Source organism: Haliotis asinina, chromosome 4, assembly GCF_037392515.1.
Source record: "Haliotis asinina isolate JCU_RB_2024 chromosome 4, JCU_Hal_asi_v2, whole genome shotgun sequence".
Lineage (NCBI taxonomy): Eukaryota > Metazoa > Mollusca > Gastropoda > Lepetellida > Haliotidae > Haliotis > Haliotis asinina.
The window spans coordinates 74846491-74863155 of record NC_090283.1 but is presented as its reverse complement, the minus strand read 5'-3'; the positions used below and the strand labels follow the sequence as shown (position 1 = coordinate 74863155).

General features: G+C 38.1%; 1 protein-coding gene across 8 annotated transcripts in view; it reads right to left on the bottom strand.

Annotated features, from left to right (window-relative positions):
* Positions 1-14406, bottom strand: part of LOC137281888 (peripheral plasma membrane protein CASK-like) — a 462595-nt gene extending 448189 nt beyond the window's left edge. For all 8 annotated transcript variants that reach the window (XM_067813583.1, XM_067813580.1, XM_067813585.1 and 5 more), the window contains exon 1: positions 14237-14406. The gene's annotated coding sequence lies outside the window, so the exon portion shown is untranslated. The remainder of the gene's footprint in view (positions 1-14236) is intronic.
* Between the last annotated feature and the right edge of the window lie 2259 nt (positions 14407-16665).

Here is a 16665-nt window from a genome sequence, read left to right as displayed (position 1 = left end):
TATTCAGATGACATGAGCAGAAATATTGTACCATTTTCTGTTCAAATATTATGAACCTACACCTAAAAGCATTTAAATAGGCTGAAGAATTGGGCAACAGCTCAGAGCTATTAAAACACTACTATTAAACAATATTAAATCCAAAATTAAATGGAATGGCAAACAAGAAAAAGTTTATCTTATATCGCTCCACTACAAAAACATAAAAACATATTGCTTGGCTTACCAACTGTAGACATTACAAAAATATTTCCCTAGCATCAGTTTTTCATTCAATATGATCAGTCAAACAATAATACAACAATATAATCATAAATAAATCATTGAAAAAGGAGATCACATTTATTAAATAAAATAATCTAATATATTTTGGAATAAATGTACATAGTTCTGTCTGTTTCCAGTATCGATTTTCCATTATTAACATATAAAGAGCTTTCAATATCATCTCTAAAAGTATGATACATAGCATTCTAATAATTGAGGATATTTGACATGGAAATAAGTAATGAAAGGTAAAAAGATTCTATTCTGCTTTCAATTGTTTTGGAGCAATAACCGTAAAGTCTATAAACAGAACTAGAAAATATAGTTCTGGTTGATGATATGAGATAGATGTGAAATAACTGATTTAATCGACCTAGCTCACGTATAATGGTTCTCTCAGACAATCTTTTCAAGATCCTATCACTCTATATAAGCAAAGATATGCATTGTAAGTCCCAAGAATGTGATTTGTAAATCCTGGAGATGTGCTTGTAATCACTGGGATGTGATGTGCAAATACCCGGGAGGTGACTTTGATAATTTCTACACCAATGTTTCGAAATAACTTTGTCTTGCTGTTACTGATCAAAAAATATCACACTAATGGAAATTTCCAATATATTGTGGTGACACCTGGTTTCGAACCTGCAACCCTTCGCTCTCTAACTTAGTGGTTTTATCCACTAGGCTATGAAGGATCGCTTTGAAGCATGAGACAGTCAGTATTAACATGCTAAACCACATGTTCCTCACAAGACAGTTACTGAAGGCAGTGCATGTGCAACATCTGAATTGCACAAGTTTTTCATGAAAAAAGGCCAGGTCACGGCCATGTGATGTCAACACACTCACTACACCATGTACCCCAATCAGAACATCCCTCCTCACAACGTTCACAATCTCTTGTAAACCCTCGTAGTCACAGCTTCTCCTACATGTCTGGATAAACACCCCATCCGGTGTTTCTCTTTATGAGCAGTCAAGTGTATCTTTCTAACAACTTTATGCATACAGCAAGAATATCATAATCAATGAGATAATGAAGCAAGACAGTCTTTCCTTCCCTTTCCACTGACATTCACTCTTTCCACCCTACTCTTTCTATGCACTCTCCTCCAGTCTCCTCTGCTTTCTTCTTCTTCGTTTCTTTCACTCTCTCTTTCTAACCTCCTTCCCCTATTTGTTCCCTCGATTTCAGATGCACTCTATCATTCTTTCTACCTCTTTTCTTTCTTCATTTTTGCTTCCTTTCTCTCACTTTCTCTACGGTCTCTTTCATTATTTCTTTCTGGTCTAACTCAGTCTGTCACTCATTCTCTTTTCTGTTCTCCCTTGTCTCTATCTCCTCTTTCCATTATTCTGTCTTCACTCTCTTTCTCTCTAAGCATGGAATATACTTGAAGAAGAGACTCAGTAAGGAAACAGCACTCAGTGGTTCACCATCCATCGTGCTATCTACTAAATTAAGTTAATTTTCTTATCTCAAAACATGACTTCCTTAAATCGTGCACACTGCCATATTTTGCCGTAAGTCAATCTACGTGGCCCCTACTATCTCAGCAAGATTATTTAATCAAATCTGGAGCAGTTTCTATAGGGCTACATCATCAATTTAAAACAAAGCAGAAATACATTTTTATAGGTACTTTTGCTTAATACAATGCATCTTGCAAAAATAAACCCAATCTGTACACAAAATGTTATTATTAAGTAGCAATTAAAATACATGATCCCTAATCAATATGATAAAGCTTCCAAACCTGCCTTTCTCAGAGTACAACAGTGTGACATTGTCAAGTATAACGCTGTACAACAGCCTGAAATTTTTTACAACTGAGGAACAGCCTCAAACATACAACTGGGCAAAAGTCTACAATAATTTACAACTGTACCACAACCTACATAAGCATACAGCTGTCTACAACAGCTAAGTATAACTCATCACTTTACAACAGCCTACAACACAGTACAACAGCCTACAGCACCTTACAACAACCTACAACAGTTCACAACCGCCCACAATACAGTACAACAGCCTACAGCACCTTACAACAACCTACAACAGTTCACAACCGCCCACAATACAGTACAACAGCCTACAACACTTTGCAATTGCCTACAATACAACTGCCTACAGCACCCTACAGCTGCCTACAGCACTTTACAACATCCACCAGCACTTTACAACTGCCTACAGCATTTTACAGCATTCCCCAGATCTTTTCTTACACGTTTACACAATTTGATTTGTCAGAGTTTGCAAGGTTTAGGCAAGAAAGAAAACAAATGATGACATTACTATCTTCAAGCTCTTATTTAGTCTAAAGAAGAGGTCTGTCTCATTCCTGTAAAACTGTCTGGTAAAGATACTTTTTCAAACTAGAAAAATCCCATAAGACCTTTTATTACTAATTGAAATAGCTCTGTCTTCCACAGGGACAGACAAAAGATACAGACATTGTAACTCTGGGATGCCGTAAATCAATTAGATTCTAATCTCTATGGCGAAGAAGGATCAGGGAAATTACATTTTCTCAATATTACTTTTCTTGAAACTGTCTCCAGTGAGACTTGTCATGCGAGAAGCAGAGAGGAGTGGAGCACCTACATCGTGGGAGGTCAGGACACAGGCTGAACATGTCTACTACAGTACTAGTTATTGAAACAAGCTAAATATAACAAACCAACGATCATCATCAGGAAAATAACACCCACAATCAGCAGATCATCACACATCAAGGGACACAACTCTACAAGGAGATTGCAAAACCTAAGATCACAATGAGGACATAAGACTTAAACAATACATGAGAATCATGGGAATATTATCAAGGAAGACTTCGTTTCATTGCACTGATTACCACAGTTTGGTCAGTATTTCCACCATGACAGTTTTCACAAGTTCATGTCCCAGTACATGATCATAGGTTTGTGGTGTAGCAGTAAGTGTCCGTCACTCATATTCTGGCCATATTCCACCTATCGTGGCAGCCTGTAAATAATCAGGTGTGGAACAGATAATCCTGTGATCAACAGCATGAGCATTGATCAACACAACTGGGGTATAATTGTCAGCAAGCCTGACCACCCTATCTGGTTAGTTGCTTCTTACAACAAGAATGGGTTACCAATTCTAACTGACCCATGAAGGTCCCGGGGTAGAATAGGCCTTCAGCAACCCATGCTTGCCATAAAAAGCGACTCAGCTTGTCGTAAGAGGCGACTAACGGGATCGGGTGGTCAGGCTCGCTGACTTGGTTGACGCGTGTCATCGGTTCCCAATTGCGCAGATCGATGCTCATGTTGTTGATCACTGGATTGTCTGGTCCAGACTCGATTATTTACAGACCCTTGATCCAAACTGTTTTACTCAGAGCAAAATGGCTCTATCGGGACAAGACCCCTCTGAAACTGCAGACATTATGTATCTGCGGAACTATTAAAATGTAGGTTAGAACTAACCTTCACTAATCTTGTCATCAGACTAAAGAGGCAACTAATGGGATCTAATTTATCACTGGATTGTCTGGTCCAGAATTAATTATTTACAGACCACCTCCATAAAGTTATAGTGCAATGTAAAACTAAACTCACTCACATATCTGCAGTTTTTAATTACAACTAAGCATAAAGCAGTCATTTAAACATTTCTTTCAAAAGTAATTTCAAGTGTGTTTGTGGATGTTTGGTTGATTGGCTTGAATACCAAAGAAATATATGTCTGCAATGGTGTTTGAACTAATCAGATCCAGGAGATCCAGGCTGAACCAGGAGATCCAGCGCCGGTTGTTACTGCATCAGGCCATCAGTTTCAAATCCCCCAGACATTTGTGGCCTTCAGATTTTGGGTCTGTTTTACAACTGGAATCCTTTATTAACAGTTCAGAATCATCCACTATCCATCATCTTACAATAACATAGTTTGATTTCCTGACATTTCAGCACTTTGTGCATAGGCATGCCAGCACTAGTCTTTAACAAATAAATACGTCTCTCTGTGCCATAGGTTTCAGTCACTGATTTTGTAGAAACAGTGTGATACCGTGTATTGTGTAGTCAGTTTTGTTTTTATTGGTTTCACTTAACCAGGCAGCAGCAGGCCCCGATGGCAAACAGGTAAATTAAAATATTGTAAACACTTGTCTGCAGGATTACTCACACATAAGTCTCATATTACAAATACTTTAAAACCATTTAGTAAAACGACTACAGAAGTATTTTGATAGTATATATTTAACATGAAAAATTTCAAAGTATGCAGAGAGTTGTCAGCCAAATTGAGGAGGTAAATTTAGTAATTGTCCAGTGTAAATTCTTGAAAATCTATCAACAGATACCCACATGATTTTTCTCGGGAAAAGGGAATCCAGAATCAATATCAACAGAAACATTGATAAAAGGCAGCAGTTTACTGTTTTCTTGTCCGGCGAGTGCAAGATCGATAGTTCACATTTGCTGTGTCTTCTTGTTATCAAATCATTCTACCCAACAATGAGCAATCGAGATCAATAATTCAATCAATCATTTCCCCATCCACTTCACATGTAAATTGGCTCGTAATAACATAGTGCACTAGGAATGTTCTGTCCTGGAAACCCGAACCGGTAGATACAACACAAAAGGCATATTCTCTCTACAATGATTTCAAACAACTTCTCAAGAATAAGAGTGAGTGAGTGAGTTTTCTGCCACACTCCGCAATATTCTAGCCATATGGTCACTGTCTGTAAATAATCGAGTCAGGACCAGACAATCCTGTGATCAACACCATGAGCATTGATCTCCAAAATTGGCAACCGATGACGTGTCCACCAAGTCAGCGAGTCTGACCACCCAATCCTGTTAGTTGCCTCTTACAACAAGCACAGTCGCCTTTCGTGGCAAGCACTGATTGAGAATCAGAGTGACAAAGATGTATCTACACCACTGAATGATAAAAGGGCAATGAAATAATTTGTGTTTGCTTTTCACACTGAAGACCCAGGTTCGATTCCCTACATGGGTGCAGTGTGTGAAGACCATTTTGGTGTCCCCACCCTGATATTCCTAGAAAACTGCTAAAAGCAGCACAAAACTAAATTCACTCACTAAACGACAAGAGGGAGGATGACTTCAACTCTCCAACATTCAGTTGTCAAGTACTGTTGTAGAAGATCCACATTTGAGTCTAAATCTACATTTCACAACTTTTGTCAATCAAACACGTTTTTCCAGATTTCAGTCATCTTGTTCAAAGGTTTTCTGACGAAGTGAAACATTCAAGTGCTCTGGAAAAAATTTACAGTTGACAGGTAGACAAAAAAAGACTTATAGCCAAAAATCCTTTTTATGAAGAAAACCATAAGTTCCCATGTTTTTCAGGTGAACAATGTATTTGGCTTTGCATGCATATCTGACAGGTCCACTAGTCTTTCTGTAGACTGATAAGTCCTGTCATGACTTGAGAGTAAGTAATTCACACTGCATGCTCATGATACAGTCAGATATTACAACTGACAGACATTTCTGACTACTGGTTTGAATGTCACTTGTATTCACACAAAAATGTCTCGTCTGGCATAAAAACTAAGCCATTGACTTTCACATGGTATTGAACCATGAGTGATGCGAGGCACTGAATCAGGAAAACCCATTGTCTCTATACTCTCCAGTGACCTATCTAATGCAGTGTGGTCAAAGCATTTTTCTAAAAGTTTGAAGTAAAGGTGCAAAACACCTGAGAAAAAATGAAAGCTGACAAAAGTGGCAAATTAAGGAGCACCTACACAGTAAGAAAGGCATGTCAGGCACCAATTGGAAGAAAAAGGTTTCCTGACAAGACAAGAGATTAATCACAGTAACTATTCTGGGTCTTCAACTCGTCGACAAAACCACTTTTGAAAACTCTATCACAGGTCTAAGGTCAAGACCAGCATTATTTTCTGCAACCCAAGAATAAAAAAATCTATAGATTATATCCAGTTAACTCCTGCTTGTCCAGAGGCAAATTGTTAAAGTCCTATTTCAAAGATTTTTTTCTCCAGTGAATAATGACAAAGTTGGCTGTGTACTTGTTGAAATATCCAAATTGTCCAACTGATCAACATTAATACCATACCATACCATACAGTACTGTACTGTACCGTAATGTACCATACCATAAAGTATTGTACTGTAACGTACCATACCATACAGTACGGTACCATAACGTACCATACCTGACAATACGGTACCGTAACGTACCATACCATACAGTACTGTACCATAACGTACCATACCATACAGTTTTGTACCATAACATACCATATCATACAGTACTGTACCGTAACATAACATACCATGCTATACCACAACAGACCATGCCTTAGCTTACCTTACTGTATCTTACCCGACCATACTCTACCCTACCCTACCCTATTCTCCCATACCCTTGCCCTGCCCTGCCCTGCCCTGCCCTGCCCTGCCCTGCCCTGCCCTGCCCTGCCCTGCCCTGCCTCAACCAAACCGTACCGTACCGCACAACAATCTCAGTTCACTGTCGATACAGTAACAGTGGCAATTTAATGTGAATTACTTGGAGTCGAAACCTTAAATACAATATTCCACTGAAATCTAGATGGTAACATCAGACTGACATACACTACCGTAAGTTAAAAAAAAACACTGTTTAAAACAAATACAGTAAAATACAGCTGTGTAAAAGATAGAATGCCCTACTGTATATTACCACAGATAAGCTCATTTCATTGATAAGCCGATCCCCTAACTTGACCCTTAAAATCAGTATTAAAATGGCATGTTTCATAATGAGCCAATCTCAACAATGGGGTCCTAATCATAGCTAACTCAATGCTCAAGTTATCTGAGGTTCTAGACAACTGAAACATTACACCATATGAAGTTACAAGCATTTACTTTTAGTATACCTCTCTGTTCCACACATCAAAGATTGACACAAGTGTGGCTGTTACTGAAAAACATTATTCAACCCAAAAGAAACTCTGCAATATTCTTATCTTCACAAGTAAAGACAATCTGGACTTTTGAGCTGATTCATCAGTTTTTCTACAGGGTCACATCCTCGATATCTCCAGAGTGTATGTTCTGATATATCTCCACTGTACTCTGGATGCATCTACAGCTCAGCTCGAAAATTGTATTACCTCCCTTTCCGCTTTCTCACTATCAGCTAACCAGTTACAACTGACCTTGACTGTGTCAACAATGGTAGCAGCTGCAAAGGTTTGTTCGCAGTGCGACTCATATTTGGGGGAAATCATACAAACACAATCATAGGTCCGAAAATTTAAAATATATATGCAAGAAATCCTTCTGCCTCTTTCAGAGCACCTGTGCATGATTTGTGTTGCCAAGTTTAATCAGTAAGATCATTTAAAAAGCGAAAGTAACAGTGATTGGTTCACTCAACTTCCCATAGTATACACATGATTGGATGAAAAGCCAGCCAAGGGAGGTAATACATTTATCAGGCTTAGCCGTAGATGCATCATGGGTATTCATCAGATGAGAATGTATTCCCTGAATATATCGAGGATGACATGGCCACAGAAACAAAATAGTTAGGCACTGCAAGTTCAGTTCAGTAATTTGTAGTGTTTACCTACATGTCAACTTTGAAGGCAAGTCACACAAGACAGTTACCTAAGAGCCACTATCAGCAGATCCAAATATGGACAAGTAACACCTTAGACCAGGGCCCTGAACTCCAGCTGGTTCATGCACTTGTATATAATATATTATATAACATTCCATTGGAGTCACTTCATGCCGAGCAGAGAAGGGTAGTGTCTGGTCAAGTGGTCTATTAACACTGAATTTTCATGCTGCCTCCAGTCACAAAAACTCTAGTACATCTGCAGCATTAATTAGGAAATGTAAAGATATAATATTATTCTTCAAGAAGGATATTTCTTAAATATTATTCTTCAATAAATACCACCACTAACCTCTGTCGTTACTTAGGGAAGTGCTTGAAGACATATGATTCAAAAGTCAAATTTTCATTTTTATTTTTGAGAAATGTTGGTTTGGTTTGTTTGTTAATACTGGAGTCTGATTATGATAACAGTGTAAATATTCAGGTCTGGACTAGACAATCCAGTAACTGGCAAATATTGAAGGTCACATGCGATGCAAAACACAACTTCTGATAGGCAGATTCTGATACTTTTTGGTGTGGACCTACAGAGACAAATCATCAAAAAGCAAATTATTCAACTTATAAAGTTGTAAAATATCACAATAAAAAGGCCTGCGAATCAGAGTTCAAACGATTCATTAATTTTCCCCCAGCACTGGGGGAAAAAGTGGCTTCCCTGGCTTTACTGCGCTGAACTCACAGCGCATGCACAGTGACTAGCCAGGAAGGCATACAAACACAGCAAGCGATGCGTGCAAGGATTATCACTATGGTCAAAGTTGGAGAACAAGAGATGTTTCTTGTGATTACAAACATCTTGAGTATGCAGTAATAAATATACACTGGTCCCATACATGCACATTGGTGAACTAAGTTTTCAGGAAAGTGTTGCGTGAGAAATGCTAATTTCATTGTTAAAAATTGCTCTGCTAGAAAACTGAAATGTTTTCATAGCACTCTATGGAAACATAGAAAAACATGTTGATTGTGACGACATGCAGTTTGAACTTAACACCTATCACGCTAAATACCATACACAGAATACACTGATCTATGGCTCATGCACCTGGGTTCTGTCTCTGTCACATTATGTAATTACACAGACAGACAGGTGTGATACTTGTACACATGACATGTTATTATATCTGTGGGTGTTGCAAACAAACTGCAGCCATTTTCCCCGAATGACTGAATCGGACTGAAACTGGTGCAAACTCAGATTGTCAGTGTCAAGTTCAGCCTTCTACTTGGACGAAGGACAGTTTCCTGCAACATAGAAGCTCATCATCTCAGGATTTCTCGATTGGATCCAGTACAAATGCATGTATTTACAAAGCCAACATTATTAGTAGATAACGGTTTCTTCTACTGTATATGAGGCAGCGTTTCGGTATGGATTCTCAACCCGTTATCACTCTTGCTTGACAACGGTGTATGAATCCATACTGCCATACTGAAATGTCACATCATATACACTAAAAGAAGTTGGTATCCATAAAAAAATCGTACTTTTTCTATTACTCGCCATACTTCCGAAATGCCAATCAAACAGATCATCTCTATAAACACACAATGAGAGTTCTCTGTATCGGCAAATGAACCAGCCAGTAAAAAGTCTTTGTTACACATGAGTGCACACCCACTCACTCTGACGGAGTTCTCTCTCCCAAGAAATTAAACCAAGGTACAAAATATTGCACTTATCTGCAATTGTAGACTTAAAATTTTGTTTGGTTTTTCACAATCAGCAATGTATATTTTATGTCATGAATAAGTGACAACTGTGTTTTAATTATGTTTGTTTTGGGGGGTTGCATGTGACCTTTAACAAACACAACTGGGACACCATGACATTCAATTAGTGAACACCTTACTACCAATGCATTGAGCTGTACTTGAAGAGAAGTGTGGATTACTGGGAGCAAGAGAGTGAGTATGTTGAGTTTTAAGCCACTTTTAGCAATATCCCAGGAATATCATGGCACAGGACACTTGAAATTTTACCCATGTGCAGAATCAAACTTGAGCCTTCGGTGTGAAAAGTGAACACTTTACCAACTAGGCTACCACACCACCCTTTAGTTGTTGGGGAAAAATTTGAGCTCGAACATGTCACTGGATGTTCAGAAAAATCTGTCAATCATCAACGAGGACAGAAGAGACCGCAAAAATTATAGCAATAACACACACAATATTCAAACACCATAATTAATATTCACATCAATGGTTGACTGCCTATGGAACAGCCTGGATATCTGCGTACAATGTATTTAGCTACTGTCATTATACATCCTGAGCAGTGAATTGTAAAATTACAAACATGATAAAAATAGTCAAATTCTAACGAATAACTTCAGCATGCGACTGAACTCACTTCAGTGTGCTATCTGGGATTGCACTTATTTTGTTCTGCTTAAAGAAACTATTGATTGGCTGTAATCTGCTTTTCACTGATGGGCTGAAAAATGGATTTCCATGAAATTATGAATATACAAAACAGTCAACAGACCATGCAAGCAATTTTCTGCAGTTATAAATTGCAGGCTGCACTAACATTCCTGCCCTAGAGAAGACACTGCGTTAATTCAAATTATTATCAGCTGGTGTGCCACGCTTTGACCCCACTAACTAAGGGACATCCAGTGTTTCTCATCAATGCAAATATTTGCTATTCAGTAAAACCGTTAAAAAGACAATGAAATTGATATCACCATTTCATCAACATGTATATTAGGTGACCAAGTCAGAACTACTTTTTCAGTCTTTCATACAATCATGCTATTCTGGCTTGATGTACTCTTGGCCGTACTTAATTTCACAGCAAGGGGGGTTGGGGTAGCTTTGTGGATAAAGCCTTCGCTTGGGTTCCATTCCCTCCAAACTCATTTCTGGTGTCACTATCGTGATATTGCTGGAATATTATTAAAAGCTGCATGAAACTAAACTTACTCACTCACTCAATCATCCACTCACTGGAAGAGAAGCAAGTATTTTATTGAATAATAAAACACTACACAGCAAGAAGTTGTTTATTCTCCACGCAGTGTTTTATAGCATGATGAACAATGACTGTGATTTGCTGATGTCTTAAACATGACACATTTGAAAAGCTCTCTATGGTTACTATCAAGTGTCATTGGATGAGGCATCTCTTCATCTTGTTGCACATCACTGATTATACCTACTTGTACACTACTTGGTGTTGGATACCTTCATCTAGAATTTTGCTGACATCAGCATTAAAATATTTTTTCATAAACTCACTCTCTTATCTCAAACCTCCATGATACAGCTGGAACTGTGCTCACTCACTCACTGGCCTGTGATATATTTGGAATATTATTGACTGTAACAAAAACACAACGTTTACTCACAAACATATACCATATCAACTGTCTCTATGGATTCCCAATGCTGATGCTGTTGATCACTGCGTTCTCTGATCTAGATTCAATTATTTACTCATCATACAGCCGAAATATTGCTGATTGTGGCACAAAACAACAAGTGAAAAAATTGGCTAATGACATTATGCAATTAAACACAGGTCCGTCTTAAACCAACAAATCCCTTGTATCTCAAGTACAAAACACCAACTACACTATGACACTGTGAAGCATAACGCACCAGGTACCTCACAACATCAAAGAACCCTCATCCATCCAAAAAACACAACAAACATGGTATTAAGCAAACAACTCACCACCTGAGTCCTAATCCCCCCAAAAGCCTGATGCAACCGTCATCGTATATATATATGTTACATCCCAAGTATAGCCCATAAATATACACTGGGTAGGTCAGTATAGTTATATTGCCCAAGTACTCTAACATGCTGTAAAATGTTGAAAGCTGGTATTGCAACACTGTTTACTGTGATCAGTTTACTGCATATCTCAACTGCATATAGTGAGCACTAGCCATTCGCAGGTTTATCAGTTAAATATGATCTACAGGGTTTCACCTGGATCTCGGTATATTGGGTCCAAGGGACTCTCACTAATATATAGGACTGGTGGGGAGCTGTCAAGGGCCTAAATATGGGGGTAGCAAGCAGGTAACGTCTGACAACCTTCACTTGACATATGATACTAATATTTACATCATATCATTGCATGTGTTCAAAGATTTACGCCTACCATTGATGAAGATTCTGATACTATATTAACAAAAGTTATTCACTTATACCTGAATTTTCAAGGGTACCTTAACGAGAAATGAAGCACAGTGTAATATCACATGTTATCTTGATAAATAGATATGATTTAAAAAGCCATACATTATGTATCTCATAGCTTATAGCAACTGCATCCTTTCTAATTTTGTACAGTTACAGCATGCAATAATTTGCATTCAGTAAGTTTCTGTGACATCTCTATTACAATGTCAATGACTGGTCTGGAGCAGACAAACCGCACTGTCCAGAGTGACACAAGGCTGCACATTAAGACTCAGTTACATTGTGACATCCTAAAACCTAATAATTCTTCCAGCCTACGAATAAATCAGACATTGACATGAAGTTACATAATCCACTCGTTTACCAGAATAAACATGTCTCGTGCCATCCCTTTAGAAGACACCAGTGACCATAACTATATAAACTACATGCACTGAGAATTTACTGTTGAGAATCAGACACTAAATCCACTATCGCTTATCAGCAGGCTTGTGAACGAATATAATTTATAAGCGAAATATCTTCATTTTAAATGTAATCACCAATTTTAATGGGTTTTTTTCATGAGTGTTTTTTCTACCTAATGTTTTTTTATTTATAACAAATACTATGATGCAATGAAATGCATGCATGCATGAAAAACACTGCAACTGTAAATGAAACAACAAAAGTATAGTAATTTTACTTTCTACATAAAATTATTATTTTAATTTCTATAACAAATATTTATCAGTATACCTCATTATGTTCACAACAGATGCAAAATTTATTCATAGACATGTTACAATAATATTAAATGTAGTGATGAATAGAAAAACATTAATTAAATGCTCACAGCTTTATGTTGTTGAGCGCATGTTTGTGAATATTCGTAAAATTTAATAGTCAGTTTGCTTCATTCACATGTGTTTGTACTAAAACAACAAAATTCTGATTAATCAAAAACATGCTTTTTACTATCAGTAACTATTCATAATCCTTCTTCCAATTAATTTAGATGATTTTTTATTCTCCAAACACAACTACTAAATTGAAAAAAGCTATAATAGTATAAGAATTTATTTGAAAAATTAGGGTTTGAATAAGCAATTAAAGCGGGAGACTTCAAGTTCTTCTCATATGATGTGATACTAAATACTCCAACATATGACAGATAAGTTGTAATAATTTGTTTTGTTTGACTTCCTGCTTGCAGCCCTGAATGGGGACACTGACATGGTTTCAGACAGGCCAAATATCAAAACAGTCCAAGTCATCTTCTGTAGCTGTTACAGCTATCAGAAGAACCTGTTCAGCAGAATGTCCATTTAGCATTGCAGAAAATATATGGCAAATGTATGGATTAAATAATATTGATAGCATTGTAAAATCATAAATTGTTACAAGCAATTCCTCATTTTCCTCATTTTAATTACTATCTTAAAATAACATGTCTTAGAATTTTTTAGTCTATTCTGATATTAAGTTTGATCGAGGAAGACTTTACACTGGATGTTGCTATCATGCTGTTCATAAATAAAGTTTCATAAGAGATTCATGCTCTTTTTTATGAAAAGGTGACACCTATTTGTCATGTTTATAAGAAATTAGCTACGACTTAAGGTCATATATAACGATTTCTTCTGCAAACTTTTAACTGAGCGTTTGTTTAGGCAAACATAGACGATGTACACGCGTCAACACATTGGTCCAAGGGAGGCAACCGCTGGCTGACAATACCGGTTCACACGTTTTCAAAATACAACCACATGCTGTTTAATACATATCAACCTTAACTACAAAGTGCATTCACAGTCATTGCTGAACAAATGAGCACTTTAGAAAATCATCTTTGTTACTTTTGACAAAATGTCACAAATCATTGCCACTTGTGTTTATCTAAATCCTTGATCCTTCTTTGCAAACCAACACCACTTTATCACGGAACTGTCAAATCGCACCGAAACATGTTTCACGTGATACGTGCTTAAAACAATCACTTTACTCCATGCAACGTGACAGTGTGATATCACTCATTATCACATATCAACATATCACACACAAGGGGCTTATGCACAGGCGCGCTATTGAGGGGTACGGTCACGCTCCTCCTAAAACTTGGCTCTTTCGGACAGTGCTGGGGTCAAATTCCGGGCTTGCAAAATCCTTACCTGGCAAATGTGAAAGTTAAAGAATAATCCGATGCCAAACTTTGTCTCTAAATGCAGGTATGAGTAGGCACTGTTTAAAAAATACACAGATAGCTGGTCAACGTTGGTGATCGGGTAAAACAGTCCCTCTCTCGTACTCTTCCGCCATAGACTGATTTGTAACCGGAAGTGGGTCTTGTGACCCTCACGAGTCGAGATGGTCTGCGCACAATTTGTCGGCGACTGTCAGTTACCCCTTGAGCTTTTGTAAAGGGATACATTTAACAAACTTGTAACAAAAATATTCCCAGCGAGTCATATAAAGAAGTCAATGTTACTTTTTGTACATATCTGCGGCGATTTGTTACTTTCTGCTGTCAGACTCACGAAGTTACATTCGTCTCGCTTGCAGTTTGGTTGAATGATATTGATTTTTTTAAAGTAACTATTTTGAATCCAACCCAACATACGTTTCCAATATACTGACTGTTTGATGATGATATTAACTACATGATTGTCCATATTATCGTAGGATTGAGTAAATTAGCTGCGGCTGTCGCTGAAGAAAATCAATATATAAACGCCTTCTAGGATGAAATGGTTCCCAATTTTTTGCATGACTAAACGTTTTATATATTCATTCTTTTGTCTTCTCTGTCTTCTGCATTGAGTCTGGATAGAAATGTATTGAGAAAATTACACTGAAAGTGCCGTGACGCTTTAGGATGTAGAAATTTAGCCACAGGCGAATCCAGAGAGAGTATTTTGCATCTTCGGTGATTGAGTTCAAGGTTAGAAGAACACAGGTTGAAGGTGGACCCACACATACACACACGGGATCGGGTGGCCAGACTCGCTGACATAGTTAATGCATATTATCGTAGGTAGTTCGTAAAGTGAGGCTCATGACGTGAAAAAAGAAAGAAAGAAAAACATCGAGTGTGTTCCCGGAAGTTCAGTAGTTCGATCCCCTGACCACGCCCAACCCCGAAAACCCCATTAAATATGATACTTGTTTTTCACGTGAGACAATAAGTGTCAGAGCAACATGGGTACTCGGTAGAAAAAAAAAAGAACCCCCAAACCGGTCACTAAATAAGAAAATGTGCTATCGCTGCCTTTGATCCTTTAACGAAGCATCTTAGAAAGTATTCAATTTTGCATCTATATCTAATACATTTATCTCTAGCCCGATGTCAAAAATAGAGAATACATGTACTACACACGGTCTCATTACACGAGAATTCTACGAAACGCGCGTCCTCCTAATAGTATCTTCGCGAAAACTCGCTCAGATACCATAGGAAGGTCACGAATTTTGTATAATTCGTATATGAAGTAGAGCGAGTGTGGTATTTTATTTGTTACGCTTGTTTTACATGCATACAATGACAAAATAGCTTATTTCGGTTTTGTCAAACCGAAGCCGGTTTCAGAAAGACCACGCGGAAGAATGTTGAATATATATCTGTTGCATAACGCCACACTCTAATGACGTCACCACGTCCGCTCCCTTGGTAACTGACGTCACGATGCATGTCAGTTGTCATCGCCTCGAACACCTTCCTAAAGTAAACTACTGCATAGCACCCCGTCCCTCGGTTTGCGGTTTCATCTCTCATCTAACATCACTGGTGGAAACATTGCGTTTATGTTTTTCGACGGATCTAATGTCTGAGTTAGACTCACAGTCAATGCATATAAGTTGTAGAATGAATGAATTCACGTGTTTGTTATGAATGGAAATGAAGTTTAGTCACAACGTTACGTAACTGAGAGGTCAGCGTTTGTCCAATGAAATCGTTAGAATGTCAGATCAAGTCTTTACGACACTGGTCAAGGCGATCCGACACTCGTGTTACGTACGAGATTAGTATGCAACTGCCCATACGTTGACCACGTGGGTAATAAAGTACAGTTTGGCCTGAACTATTGTAGCTAAAGCACAAAGACGCACGACGTCAAAACACATTACATCACAATGACACGACGCTCCATTTACCGTAATATCGAATTCTATTCTTAATAATTGCCATATAAATGTGTGAAATCTTAGATTCAAGCCTACAATCAGCAGTACCTGTAATATTTATGTACGTGGGTGCCGGTCCAATTGGACTGGATTCCAAAGTTGCTTTGGTCAGCAGATCTTGTGCTGGAATCACAGATGGGTTCATGCGAGTAGATGTCCTTTCAGCACCATCCCCTTGTTCCTGCGTTTTTTTCGAACGCGGTAAACGTCTCATCTCTACATCATTTTAGGAGACGGGGGTTAGCCTAATGGTTAAAGCGCCCTCTCGTTACGCTAAAGAACCTGGTTCGATTCCCCATGTGGGTACAAAAGTGAAGCCCGTTACTGGTGTCCCCCGTCGTGGTATTGCGACAGACGTAAAACCATACTCGGTCACTCACTCACATCAGTTCGTGATTTTCTCCCACCTGACGCTGTC